General features: G+C 39.6%; 1 pseudogene; it reads right to left on the minus strand.

Moving 5' to 3' along the window:
* Window positions 1–264: 264 nt before the first annotated feature.
* The window catches only part of LOC143572566 (cytochrome P450 76C1-like), a 33,236-nt pseudogene continuing 17,665 nt past the window's right edge, over window positions 265–15,835 (minus strand).

Raw genomic sequence — 15,835 nt, forward strand, 5'->3', positions numbered from 1 at the left:
TTAAACTTCTATTTTTGAACGATTCAGCCTTTCATTATAATAACTTTTTGTAGTAAACTACATTTAAATAGATTAAACTAACTTCATTAAATTTCTCATAATTCACGAAATTATTTTATAAAATTTAAATAGTTATTTCATTATTTATCTGGCTATAATTATAACAATATATGAGCATTTAATAAAATTCACTTGCTAATGAAAAAAGTACAAGCTTCCACATGAATTTATGTAATTGATAATATTATATGATACCACCACATGCACTTTAAAAAGGATTATACTATAAATGGGTACACAATCAATGAGCATAGCAACATACTTGTACCATTATTCCCTGGTCATTTGATGGGACCTTAACCTTATGGAGAAGTTACATAAGACTACATATAGAGGCTTAGATTAGGCAACCTTTGAGACGGGATAGCAATAAGTGGTTTTCTTTTCTTTAATGCAGCGCTAAATATTTCAGCTTGGTCATGATTTTCGTCCTTGGGCAAGCTCCAATCAAATGAGTGCATGAGAGAAGCCAATATAAACATTAACATTTTTTCTGCCAACGGAATACCTGGGCACAATCTTCTTCCTGATCCAAATGGGAAAAACATCAATTTGTTTCCCTTATAATCCCATTTGTTTGCCAAGAACCTCTCGGGGTTGAATTCCAAAGGATCATCCCAGTACCGAGAATCACGCTGAATTGACCAAACATTCAAAAAGATTGTACAACCTTTTGGAATAGTATACCCCCTACAATGCATGCATTGCTCGGTGATCGTGGGATTAGGAAAGGGGCTATAGGATACATACGTAATGTTTCTTTAATAGTTGCATAAAGGTTTTGCAGTTTTGGAAGATGAGATTCTTCAACCATGTTATTTAGTCCTACAATTTTCACTAATTCTTCTTGAACCTTTTTCATTATGTTGTGATTTTGCATGATATTTGACATCACCCATTCTATTGTTGTTGCCGACGTTTCTGTTCCAGCAATTATAATGTCCTGATGCAACAAATTTTACCATCTCGTTGGTTCACAATTAAACACTAACATTAGTAGTTATTCCAGATTCATGTATGCTAAGACTAATAATGAAAATGCTTACAAATAATTTATTTTGTAAAAGTTATTTATGATAAAGATTAAGCACTTAAATTATTGAAATATAGACTACTTTTATTTAAAGTCAAAAATTGGTTTTAATATAAATCAAATAAAATGCCTCTAATATAATTAATGCGGGCATGAGGTAATCTAACACTAAGACATGTTGTAAATGAGTGAACAATCTTGAGAACATGCCTTGTGAACTGTTTCCATCACAAAGTTTAAATCAATCCCAACATGTTTGTATAATGTATTGATGGTCGGGTATATTTCGTGTATTTTAACATATTAAATATTTAGTTTTAATTAACTTATAGTGTACTCAAGCATGCTTTTGTATTTCAGGTTGTTGAATGCTAATAATGCTTATCGAGGCGATATAAAAGATTGGATTGATGTTTGGGATGAGTGGAAGTGATAGGCACATGTTCCAATGTACAACACAAGTGAAATGCCAAAATTCCCCGGCAACGACGCCATTTTGATGTAGATGTTTTGCTCTTATAAAAAACAAGTATTTATGTCACTTAAATACATAAGGTTGTCTCCATAGGAATTAGTGGAAAGTGCAAGATAATCTCATGACTTATTAATTAATTAACTAGGCGGACAGACGGTGTCAAGCAGTTTAAAAGATCTGTTTTTATGCCAACACGATCACTTTTACTAGCTGTAAATAATTCAAGAAAAGGGTGACACACTTCAAGTTTCGGGTTATGCAATCCACTAAACACTATGAATCCTATCAATTGGATAAACACCGAGACATGAATCGTCAGTTAAGATTACTAGATATAGTAGTTTGATCGTGCTGATAGACATAACCTAATACGAATAATTGGCACAATTGAAGGTTTTCTACCTAATTACCATATTGTTAATAAAAAATTTTAGTAAATTGATGATCAAAGGTAATAGTTCAATGATTATAAGAAGTTAATCCTAGCAGTTCATCGAGCGGGTAGAGTGCCAATATTACCCAGGTATGTACCCTTAGAAGTGGTAAGGTTTATGATAATGGGTGAATCTACCATAATCCTTCGTTGAAGGTGTGGTGGAAGGCTTGGCTGAACACGGGAATACTGATGAGGAGTTGAAATTTGAAACTATTAAAAATCTGAAAAAGCAACTTTAAAAAATTCAAATAATTCGGTAAATGAAAAGAAAACACCAATCGCCAAGGAAACAGGTGCAACGTATAAACTCGTTATGTTTCCTCGGGCATTGATGAGTCCTAAAGCATCCTCATCAGTTAAGAAAGGGGCCCACAACTGGAAGAAATGTGGAAAATAATGAAACATGTTAAAATCAATTTAACCCTTATTGATGCCATCAAACAAGTCCCCACATATGCTAAGTATATGAAGAACTTTTGCACTAAAAAACGAACTCACAAACTACCTAAACAGGTTGATTTAACTGCTAATGTGAGTTCGGTTTTGAACGGTATCCTCCCACCTAAACTCCAAGATCCAGGAAGGCCAATAATACCATTCAAGTGGGTGATTTTAAAATGCCAATGACATTGTTATATCTTAGGGCCATGATGAGTATTCTCCCGGGAAGCTTATATGACCAATATGATTTTAGTCCCTTCCGAAAAGCCGAAACCACTATGGTATTATCTGATTTTATTCTTAAGCTTCATAAGGGAATTGTTACTAATGTAATTGTCATTAAAAATGACTTTTATTACTCAGTCGACTTTTGATTCTAGATTATGTTACATTTGACACAAAACGACAATCGAACGTGATTCTCGGTAGGCCCATTTTGGCAACTGCAAATGCTTTGATAAACTACAGAACCGCGGTAATTGACATGTCGTTTGGGAATACAAATATTTTGGTTGAATGTCTTTTCAAATGTTTCTAACCTTCTGGTTAGTGATGAATTCTTTATGGCTAAAGCCACTGGCGTGTTGAATCCTCATGAAAGTGAGAAATATGCCATAGAGGAGTGTTCTATTTGTGATGGGAAAGCATATGAGCACACGTTGCTGCAAGAGGAGGAGAAAACAGTTGAGGTTTAAGCTGCAAGTACTGGAAACCACCATAGTCTCAACATGTGGAGATACTACTGGATATAACTGACTCCAAGTTCATACCATCACTTGAAAGTCATTGGTATTTGAGCTGAATGAGCTCCCAAAACACTTGAAATATGTGATTTTGGGAGAAAATGAAACATTGCCGGTCATCATTGTAACATTTGTGACAATCATCGCCTCAAAGTTAAAGAAAAATAAAGAAGAGTTTTAATGAAATATTTTAAAGAATATAAGGCAGCAATTGGATGGACGATAGCATATTTGAGTGGGATTAGTCCATCCATAATGCATAAAATCATCACGGATCACGAGGTGAAGCCCGCACATGATGCTCAAAGGAGGTAGAATTCAAATACGCGAGACGTTGTGATAAATGAGGTATTGAAATCGTTTGATGTGGGAATCATTTTTTCGATTTCAGACAGTACTTGGGTAAGCCCCACTCAAACAGTTATCAAGAAGGAGAGTCAGATTACCCATAATAAGTTAGGAGAAGAGATTGCAACCCGCCCGGTAACCGGGTGACAATTTTGTGTCGACTTCCAAGGACCATTTCCCACTCATATTCATTGATCAAATCATCGAGAAATTATCAGGTCAGAAATTTGATTGCTTTTTAAATGGTTATTCAAGGTACAATCAAATTGTTATTCACCATGGCGACCACCTTATGACCACTTTTACTTGTCCCTATGGCACTTTCGCATTCAGGCGAATGACATTTGGGTTGCGAAATGCCCCACCCACCTTTCAAAGATGTATGATAAGTATCCTTTTCAGATATGGCCGGGGATTAACTAGATATTTTTATGGTTGATTTTTCAATATTTGGTTCAACATTTCAAACCTGCTTAAATGAACTAACGAAAGTTTAAAAGGATGTGTTGAAACAAACTTCGTCTTAAATTGTGAGAAGAGCCATTTTATGGTTCAAGAGAGAACGGTTTAGGGTCACATCATCTCAAGTAGGGGAGGGGTATTGAGGTTGACCGGGAAAAAGTGAATGTTATTTCTAATTTAACCCCCCCCCCCCTTAAAAAAATGAAAACGTTACTTGCATCCGGTCTTTTTTGGGACATGCTAGATTTCTGACGGCTCATAAAGAATTTTAGTGTAATCAAGAAACCGTTGTGTATTTTATTACTAAAATATGTACCATTTGTTTTTTTATGAAGATTGTTTTAGTGTGCTTAAAAACAAACTGGATGAAGCCCTGATCTTGATGTCACCCGATTGGTTACTTCATTTTGAAATAATGTGTGACGTGAGTTACTACGCGGTCGGGGCTGTGTTGCGATAACGGGTGGATAAAAATCCATTGCCATATATTACGCGAGAAAAACCCTTTCCAATGCTCAAACAAATTATACCAATAAGAAAAAGGAGTTGCTTGCGGTAGTATATGCTTTCGTTAAGTTTAGATCTTGCATTTGAGGGAGCAAAGTTGTGTTTTCAAATTAAAGTACAGTGAATTATTTGATGGAGAATAAGGATGCAAACCCGCGCTTGATCAGATGGTTTTTGTTCCTCCAAGACTTTGATGTGGAGATCCGTGACAAGAGGGGAAGTGAGAATGCTAGGGCAATAAAATGAGTCTTTTATGGGTGAGCAATTATTTTCTATTTCAACTTTACCATGATATGCTAATATTATTAATTTTATTGTTGCAGATAGCATTCCAGAATTTTGGCTGCAGAAGAAGAAGCATCAATTCTTGTCACAGGTAAATAATATGTGTGGAAGACCAGGTGATGCGTAGGTGCATACAAGATGAGGAAATTATGAGTGTGTTGTCACATGCGTATTCATATGTGTGTGGTGGAAATTTCAGCGGTCAGAAGACAGGTCATAAAGTGCTAGCTTACGGGTTTTTACGACCCGCTATTTTTAAGGATGTCGCCGAATTTGTAAAATATGTTAGGTGCCAACAATTGGCAACATTTCCAAGAGGGACGCGATCCTATGCAAACCAATCCTCGTTTTTGACATGCATCTTCGATGTCTGAGGTATTGATTTCATGGGCATGTTCTCAAATTCCTTTTGGGATTATTATATCTTGGTGGCGGTTGATTATGTTTCTAATTGGGTAGAGCAATCGCCACCAAGACAAACGACCATACCGTTGTTTGCAAATTTGTCCAATCAAACATATTTTCATGTTTTGTTGTTTCCCGCAATATAATTAGTGATGGGGGTTCACATTTTTAAATTTTTTAACTTTGGAAAATTGCTTAAACGGTATGGCGTTAACCACCACATTGCCACTCCATATCATCCTCAAATGAGTGCCCAAGTGGAGGTTTCCAATAGGCAAATCAAAGAGATTTTGCAAAAGACGGAAAGGCCTGATAGTAAGGATTGGTCTACAAAATTAAACGATGATTTAGGGCGTATCGTATGACTTTTAAAACACCTATTGGAACTACCCCTATTAATTGGTTTACGGGAAAGCTATTATGGCATGTTAAGAATATACTTCAATATTATGAGTGTACTGGTAAGAAGAGGAAGTTGCACCTGTGTGAGTTGGAGGAGCTTTGGGATGAAGCTTATGAATGCGCATCCGCTTACAAGGATAATATGAAATTGGTCCATGATGCCAAGTTAAAAAGGAAGACGTTGGAAGGCGGTCAGCGAGAACTCAAGAGTGAAGATCTTCCAAGGTAAGTTTAAGAGTAAGTGGACGGGATCGTTTCAAATTGAATGGGTCGGGAAGTATAGAAGATTTTGAGCACCATTTTAGGTAGGTTGTCTGTGACAATTGCAAATTTCGGGTTCACTCCGTTAACCAAACTCAGTTAAGTCCGTTAGTTCATCATAGTCCACATGCATATCACGTGTCAAACATGAGTCGGTCCGAGTACGTTGGTGGTCTTATAAACACAACAATAATAAATGATTATCATTATTACATGCTAAGAGTCACATGTTAAATACAATATGCTAAGTTACATGTTATGAACGATAAGCTACATGATGCTACATGAAGTGTTATATGCTAAGTTATATGTTACGTATGCTAAGTTATATTACATGAAAGGTGGAATTATATGTGTAAGTATGTTGCAAGTTATGAAGTGTTACATAAAACATTACATGCTAGTATATGCTAGACAAGTATGCTAGGATATTACATGTTACATGACACATTAGAACATATAAATAAAAGTTGTAACATGTCACATTATTTATAACATAAGTTGGAAAAATATATTTAATTATTTGACTTTTAATAAAACTAATTTTGGATGATAAAACAATATTTATAATATAAAAGACTTACCAAAATTAGGACCAAACCCCCTCCCCAAGCCAAGCCAATATGGCCGCCCCCCCCCCCCCCTATACACATTCACAAAAAAAATTTTCTAACCTAATTCTCTCATTCTCTCATCTCTTTCACACCCTCCTCCAATCTCTTCCTTGCAAAAGCTTGAATATTGATCTTGATCAATACAAGTGCAAGTGATCCAAGAGAGTAAGTGGTGTGTATTGATTTGTATTATTCTTTGTTTTGGTTCTTGAGAACCTAGTATCCAACAAGGGTGGTGATCAATGGGGAATCCTTGTTCAAACAACAATTGAAAAGATTATGTTTTTGTAAAACTAGTGTCTTTTGTTGACTTGGGTGAAAACCCTAAAGTTGTATCTTTAAAAAAATACTCAATGACATCTTGATGGAGAGTATAAATCTTTGTTTTGATGTTTTCTAGGGTTTGGTTCATGGATTTGAATCCTAGGAATGTTAATTGGTGATTTTTTTGAGTGATTGTTATAAATCTGATTCTGATCAGATTCGTATTAGACTATTGTTTAGCTGATAAATGGATGATAACTTAATGTTTTTGGACGATTTATGATTCTATGATATACTACTTGGTGTCTAGTTTCTGTGGATATATGATTTTTAATTTTTGGAGATCGTTTGCTACGTTTTTATGATTTTATGAAATTGATTATCAAAACTGTTACGGGTTTCCTGAAATTACTTCTTACTATAAGTGTTATATCTTGACTATGGTAATTGATAATTGAGTGATTCCAAATCTGGAAGCATATTTAGGATGTTAGTAACATGCTCCAATTGGTCTCACATTATTTAGAGTTATATTGAAGTTTTGGTGAATTTATACTTTTGATTGGTCACTGACAGACCTGATTGTGCACGGCTGTAGTATATGAATTTTCATGATTTTTGTATGCATGAGAAAATTATAACAAAAATAGTTTTGAAATCCTAAAACATAGAGGTATTCTGTGTAAAATAATAAGAATTTATTGAGTTAGGGTGATATGCTAGAATCGTGCATCTTTGCTAGGTTATAACTCACTATATGACTGGTAGTTTGAAATTGCTTGATAAGTGTTGTCCAAGGCTATGAATCTTTGTTAAATGATTTGATGAGTTGCTAGGACACAAGTTTGACTTAGGAACCTTTTCGGTTTAACCAAAGGGGTTAGTCATGCTTGACCATTGAAATTGATACATGCTTGATGTTAGCCAATGTGTTAGATCATAAGCCACCAATGTGTCGTCGGGTCAACTCGTTCAAAGTTTTGGTCCTTGGTCCACAGGAGTCAAACCTTGGTCAAAGGTCAACATAGAAGTCAACTTTAGTCAAAGTCAACAAAAGTCAAACTTTGGTCAAAAGTCTTTTTAAAAAACAATGGGAGATTGTTGGATACTAGTGGTTCTAGGAACCATCCCACAAGTTACTTACGTACTTGCATTTTTAGGGTCTTAGCACGTGACGCATTTACTTCGGTCGGATTTGTGTAATACCCGAAGCACCAACAAGGTGAGTTTACGGCCCCACTTTTATACTCTTCCTTTGGGGGAGGAAACATGCAAAACTGTTTTACTTTACTTGCTCTAAATCTTTACACAACCGTTTGGTTGCTTATAACGTAGTGTTTCCTTGCCATGGAAAGTCCTCACAAACATCGGACCGTTAACTAAGGTTAACTGGCGTGGTAAATTTAAATAGTACTATTGGGTTTGACAAATCCCACCCTGCATTATTCTCGACTGGAGGTCGAACGGGGTGTAACTTTGACCAAACATTGTTAAGTTTTGGCAATACTTGACTTAAGGCAATAACTAGTCAGCTTCGGTCGTGATGGAAACATAACACTATGCGGCAACGAGTTAACTAAGTGTAGTTAACCATGGGCCACTTTTATTTATAAATGTTTATGAACTGATAGAGCATAACTTACTTTGAAAACCTGTGAACTCACCAACCATATGTGTTGACTCTTTTTAGCATGTTTTCCTCAGGTCACTAACAAGCACTTGGATTAGGATAACATTGCATGCATGGACTCGCATTGGTTTAAGTTTGAAAACCTTTATTTGATATTGGTTTTGCGCTTGTAGCGCCATGAATTATTTAAACTTGTTTTGGGAGATGGCTCCCGCACTTTTTTTAGCTTCCGCACTAGCACTTAAGTACTCTGAACATTTTATTTTAATTTGTGAAAACTTTTAAGACCATATAGATGTCGTTTGGTGTGATTAATGTGTTCGGATCCTGGTTTGTCACCCGCCTTACGGTAAAACTCCGTTAGTGGAAATTTGGGTGTGTGACAGATTGGTATCAGAGCCCATTGGTTATAGCGAACCAGGTTGCATACCATTTCATATAGGTTGCAGTCCGGTCTATAGCTTTTCATGATGCATTAGTTACACTGCACATATATACATGAGATACCACTCACTCATCCCAACCCCAACCCTTGTGTCACAGTATGTCTTCGTCGTCAGCTGATCATGCCCGTTAGAAAGCACCTATCACCGCTGAGGAGAGCACACCACCTGCGTCCCCGAGACTGAAGAGGCAGCGGACCATCCCTGATGCTGGCACATCTACTGCTGAGGAGTCTTCATCCGAGCACACGTTCTTGCCTAAGCCCCAGTGCGACTGGGAATGGTACCCAGAGGTGGTGACCATAATGATTGAGAAGAAGGAGGTTCCACCCCTAGCTGTTGTAGGTCCTTCTTGCCCTACTCTACCCGCCCTGCCATGCCCTCCTGAGAGGTTGATAGCTGCACTTGTTTCTGGCCTGGATAAGGCGCAGTGTGGGAAACAGGGTATGAAGTCGGACATTGCTAAGCTAGCGCAGAAACAGAGTGGAGCCAAGCATAAGAAGGATTTCTTGAGGGAGCTCTGCGATCGGAGGTCAAAGATGCACTACAAGTTAACCTTTGAAGTTGAGAGGCTAGGTGAGAAGATGCAGATGCTTGCAGACAGGGTGATAGATCTGACTAACGAGCTGAACATTGCTCGTAACCGTATTCGGGATCTTGAGGACCGGGTGGCACCTCCAGAAGACCCAGTGGAGGATCCTGAAGAAGACCCAGAGGAGGACCCCGAGGAGGATTCGGAGGAAGACCCCGAGGAGGAGCCCGAGGTGAGCGGGTCATCGGGAGTATCTGACGAGTGATATCGTCAGTTGATATTCGTTTGGATTTCTTTCTTTGAACCTAGGTGGGAGGGTTGTTCCCATCCAATAGAGGATATTTTTGAACTATGATGTTTGGATTGAATGATTGTAATCGGATTACAAGTTATCTTTTCAAGTATTGTTTTTTTAAATTGTGTTATGATGTTCATAAATTAGTTGTTTGATTGCTATTGATGTACTAGAATTAAGGCATTAATCCGGTCAATGTTCATGACTGCGTAGGATTATGTCGGGACGTGGACGTGGCCATGGCAGGGGCAACATCAACCTCACTCCAGCAGAACTGGCGGCACTCATCAACGAGCATGTGACCGGAGCGATTGCAGCCGCCCAGATTCCGGGGCAGACGGCAGGGGGTAAGTATACACTTTGCTGTCATTGTGACCTATCGAAACTCGGGCACTAACACTTACTTTGTGAACCAAAAATCTAGGAGCCGCAGGGTGCACCTTTAAGAACTACATGGATTGTAAACCCCATGCGTTTAAAGGCACCGAGGGGGCTGTCGGTTTGCTGCGCTGGATAGAGAAGGCAGAATCAGTGTTTGCCATGTGTAATTGCCCGACTGCGAGCCAGGTGAAGTTTGCTACAGGGACTCTTGAGGAGTCAGCACTTACTTGGTGGAATACCCAAGTTCAGTTGTTGGGTCTAAATGCGGCCAATGCTATGTCATGGGAGGAATTCAAAAATCTGATCAAGACCGAGTATAGCCCGCGTGGTGAAGTGCAAAAGTTAGAGCATGAGTTTTGGAATTTGCGGATGGAGGGTTCCGACATTGAGGCTTATACGACACGATCCCATGAGTTAGCGATACTGTGCCCTCAAATGGTCGATCCTGCTTATAAGAGGGTCGAAATGTATATTGACGGTTTACCTCCGCAGATCCAGAGTATGGTGACGTCGGCAAATCCCGCCAACATTCACGATGCCGTCCGGTTAGCTCATAAGTTAACTGATCAAGCCGTCAAACAGGGCACTCTCCCGTCCAAAAAGTCTGCTACTGGCACATTCGATAATAAACGCAAGTGGGAGAGTAGTGGCAACAACAACTCCAACAACAAGAGCACCTCTTCAGGCCACAATCAACAGAGACGGTTTGAGTCTCCTTGCAGGAACAACTACCCGAGCCATAACCAACAACAGGGAGGATATCAGGGGAAACTCCCAAAGTGTAGCAAGTGTAACTTTCATCATGCGGGGAAATGTGATAAGTACCGTTGCAACAAGTGTGGCAGACATGGCCACGAAACCAAGTTTTGCCGAGCATACAACCCCCAGAAACAAGCCCCACCTCAAGAGGCCCCGAAAGGGTGTTTTGAGTGTGGACAGGAGGCTCACTTTAAGAGAAACTGCCCCAAACTGAAGAATGCTGGTAACGGAGGGGCAAATGGCAACGGGAAGAATGGTAACAATGGGAATGGTAACAACGGAGGTGAAGGCAGGGGAAGAGCCTTCGTTATTGGTGGTGGTTCAGGTGAGACTTCTAACGACTCCGTAACTATTACCGGTAAATATAAAATGGATGGTTGTTATATGCTAACTTTATTTGATACTGGGGCCGATAGAAGTTTCGTGTCAACTAAATTTTGTGAAATGGTTAATAGCACCCCATCTGCCCTAGAGTCTAAGTACACTATCGAGTTAGCAGATGGTAAAACCATCCAAGTGTCCCATATTCTGAAGGGTTGTACCGTAGAATTGTCTAGTCATTTGTTTCCCATAGATCTTATGCCGATTGAACTTGGTAGCTTCGACTTAGTTATTGGGATGGATTGGTTGTCCGAACACCGAGCCGAGGTTGTCTGTCACGAGAAGTTCGTCCGCGTACCTCTCTCTGGGGGAGAAACTCTTATTGTTCATGGTGAGAAAGAGAGCGCGACAGTTGGGATCATTTCCCTTATGAAGGCACAGAAGTTACTGCGTAAAGGCCATACTGCGATCTTAGCCCTAATCACCGACAAAGGTACTGACGAGGCTGTGGAGGAGGAGGTCTCAACCGACCAGATCCCTATTGTTAGAGACTTTCCTGAGGTTTTCCCCGAAGACCTACCTGGCCTTCCGCCTCACAGACAAGTAGAGTTCCAAATCGATCTGACACAAGGAGCTGTTCCTGTAGCTCGTGCACCGTATCGCCTTGTTCCGAAGGAGTTAGAGGAACTGTCTAAGCAGTTGCAAGAACTGCTAGATAAGGGTTTCATACGCCCCAGTTCATCCCCGTGGGGAGCCCCAGTCCTATTCGTGAGGAAGAAGGATGGAACTCTACGCATGTGTATTGACTATCGGGAACTTAATAAGGTGACGACCAAGAACCGGTATCCCTTGCCACATATTGATGATCTGTTCGATCAGCTGCAAGGATCCAGTTACTACTCGAAGGTCGACCTTAAGTCGGGTTATCACCAACTCCGAGTTCGGGAAGAAGACATTGCGAAAACAGCGTTTCGTACTCGTTATGGACACTATGAGTTCGCCGTTATGCCATTTGGGTTAACAAACGCCCCAGTCGTATTCATGGACCTCATGAATCGTGTTTGTAAGCCTTATTTGGATAAATTCGTCATTGTGTTCATAGACGACATCTTGATATATTCGAAGACAAGGGAGGAACATGAAGAGCACTTGCGATTAATGATGGAGCTACTCATGAAGGAACAACTGTATGCCAAACTATCGAAGTGCGAGTTCTGGATGCATGAAGTAAAATTTTTGGGCCACGTGGTAAGTGGGGAGGTAATCCAAGTGGACCAGTCCAAGATTGAAGCAATCAAGGATTGGCCAAACCCGAAAACTCCCACCGAGATCCGTCAATTTCTGGGATTAGCTGGTTATTATCGCAGATTTATTGGAGGATTTTCCAAGATTGCTCAACCACTCACATCCTTAACCCGCAAGGGCATTGTGTATAAGTGGACCGAGGCACATGACACAACATTTCAAACTCTGAAAGACAAGCTATGTAGTGCGCCAATCCTATCACTGCCCGAAGGAGTAGAAGACTTTCTTGTTTACTGCGATGCTTCACTGCAAGGAATTGGATGTGTGCTCATGCAACGGGAAAAGGTCATCGCATATGCTTCTCGACAACTGAATACCGCTGAAAAGAACTACACGATCCATGACTTAGAACTTGGAGCCGTCATCTTTGCACTAAAAATCTGGAGGCGTTACCTCTATGGAACCCAGTGTACGATCTACACTGACCATAAGAGCCTCCAGCACATATTTGAGCAGAAAGAACTGAACATGAGGCAGAGACGATGGGTCGAGTTGCTTAACGATTATGAATGTGCTATTAAGTATCATCCGGGTAAAGCCAACGTGGTGGCTAACGCCTTGAGCCGAAAAGAAACTTTGAAGCCCAGGAGGGTTAGGGCTTTACAACTAACGATTCACTTTGGTTTACCCGAAAAGATCAGGGATGCCCAGTTAGAAGCTCTGAAAGTCGAGAATTTCGATGCCGAATCTTTGCGCGGTGTAGACGGGAACTCAGGGGTTAAGTCGGATGGCATTCGGTATTACCATGATCGAATTTGGGTACCGCGTTATGGGGATCTAAGAACACTGGTCATGGACGAAGCACACAAATCCCGATACTCAGTACATCCGGGATCAGATAAGATGTACCATGACTTAAAAGAGCTATACTGGTGGCCGAGTATGAAAGAGGAAATTGCTGGGTACGTGGCTAAGTATCTGACATGTGCCAAAGTGAAAGCAGAACATAGGAAACCGCCGGGATTACTTCAACAACCCGAAATTCCTATGGGGAAATGGGAACAGATTTCCATGGATTTCATATCCAAACTACCCAAGACACCCAGCAGTTGCGACATGATTTGGGTCATAGTGGATCGATTGACCAAATCCGCACATTTTCTAGCCATCCGGGAAGCGGACAAGACCGATAGGCTGGCTCGCATTTACATTAAAGAAATCGTTTCCCGTCATGGTGTGCCGATATCGATTATTTCGGACCGTGATGCTAGGTTTACCTCAAACTTTTGGAAATCGTTGCAAAAGTCGTTAGGTACACGACTGGATATGAGCACGGCTTATCATCCACAAACAGACGGTCAGAGCGAGCGAACAATACAAACATTGGAGGATATGTTAAGGGCGTGCATCATCGATTTTGGGAACAGTTGGGAGACGCACTTACCTTTGGTTGAGTTATCTTACAATAACAGTTACCATACGAGCATACAAGCAGCCCCTTTTGAAGCTCTGTATGGGCGAAAATGCCGATCACCACTCTGCTGGGCGGAGGTGGGTGAGAGTCAACTAACTGGCCCTGAAATAGTTCATGAAACGACGGGGAGGATAGTTCAGATCCGAAACCGTATGGCAGCAGCACGTGATCGTCAGAAAAGTTATGCTGATAAGCGTAGAAGGCCTTTGGAATTTGAAGTCGGGGACAAAGTTTTAGTAAAAGTGGCACCGTGGAAAGGTGTTATTCGTTTCGGAAAACGGGGAAAGTTGAGCCCGCGTTACGTAGGGCCATTCGAAATCGTGGAACGAATCGTTCCAGTGGCTTATAGGTTGGACTTACCGGAACAACTCCGCGGGGTACATAACGTCTTCCACGTATCAAATCTTAAAAAGTGTTTGACTGACGAAAACTTGATAGTTCCTTTGGAGGAACTAGAAGTGGACGAACAGTTACGTTTCATCGAAGAGCCGGTGGAAATCATGGATCAGGACGTAAAGACCCGTAGGCACAGTAAAACTCCTATCGTTCGCGTTTGTTGGAACTCTAAGCGTGGACCAGAGTTAACATGGGAGTGCAAAGACCAGATGAAAGAAAAGTATCCGCACCTATTCAAACCTGAAGCCAAACCATAGGTACGATTTAAATTTTCGGGACGAAAATTCTTTTAACAAGGGGATGATGTGACAAACCTAAAATTTTTCTTTTCTATCCCTTTCATATCCCAGTCTAGTGGTGACATCACATTAATTTTCGGGACGAAAATTCTTTTAACAAGGGGATGATGTGACAATTGCAAATTTCGGGTTAACTCTGTTAACCAAACTCAGTTAAGTCCGTTAGTTCATCATAGTCCACATGCATATCACGTGTCAAACATGAGTCGGTCCGAGTACGTTGGTGGTCTTATAAACACAACAATAATAAATGATTATCATTATTACATGCTAAGAGTCACATGTTAAATACTATATGCTAAGTTACATGTTATGAACGATAAGCTACATGATGCTACATGAAGTGTTATATGCTAAGTTATATGTTACGTATGCTAAGTTATATTACATGAAAGGTGGAATTATATGTGTAAGTATGTTGTAAGTTATGAAGTGTTACATAAAACATTACATGCTAGTATATGCTAGACAAGTATGCTAGGATATTACATGTTACATGACACATTAGAACATATAAATAAAAATTGTAACATGTCACATTATTTATAACATAAGTTGGAAAAATATATTTAATTATTTGACTTTTAATAAAACTTATATTGGATGATAAAACAATATTTATAATATAAAAGACTTACCAAAATTAGGACCAAACCCCCTCCCCAAGCCAAGCCAATATGGCAGCCCCCCCCCCCCCCCCCCCCCTATACACATTCACAAAAAATATTTTCTAACCTAATTCTCTCATTCTCTCATCTCTTTCACACCCTCCTCCAATCTCTTCCTTGCAAAAACTTGAATATTGATCTTGATCAATACAAGTGCAAGTGATCCAAGAGAGTAAGTGGTGTGTATTGATTTGTATTATTCTTTGTTTTGGTTCTTGAGAACCTAGTATCCAACAAGGGTGGTGATCAATGGGGAATCCTTATTCAAACAACAATTGAAAAGATTATGTTTTTGTAAAACTAGTGTCTTTTGTTGACTTGGGTGAAAACCCTAAAGTTGTATCTTTAAAAAAATACTCAATGACATCTTGATGGAGAGTATAAATCTTTGTTTTGATGTTTTCTAGAGTTTGGTTCATGGATTTGAATCCTAGGAATGTTAATTGGTGATTTTTTTGAGTGATTGTTATAAATCTGATTCTGATCAGATTCGTATTAGACTATTTTTTAGCTGATAAATCGATGATAACTTAATGTTTTTGGACGATTTATGATTCTATGATATACTACTTGGTGTCTAGTTTCTGTGGATATATGATTTTTAATTTTTGGAGATCGTTTGCTACGTTTTTATGATTTTATGAAATTGATTATCA

This window comes from Bidens hawaiensis, unplaced genomic scaffold (assembly GCF_021521415.1).
Source record: "Bidens hawaiensis isolate Kalapana, Puna unplaced genomic scaffold, B.hawaiensis_p1.1 tig00025972_1, whole genome shotgun sequence".
Lineage (NCBI taxonomy): Eukaryota > Viridiplantae > Streptophyta > Magnoliopsida > Asterales > Asteraceae > Bidens > Bidens hawaiensis.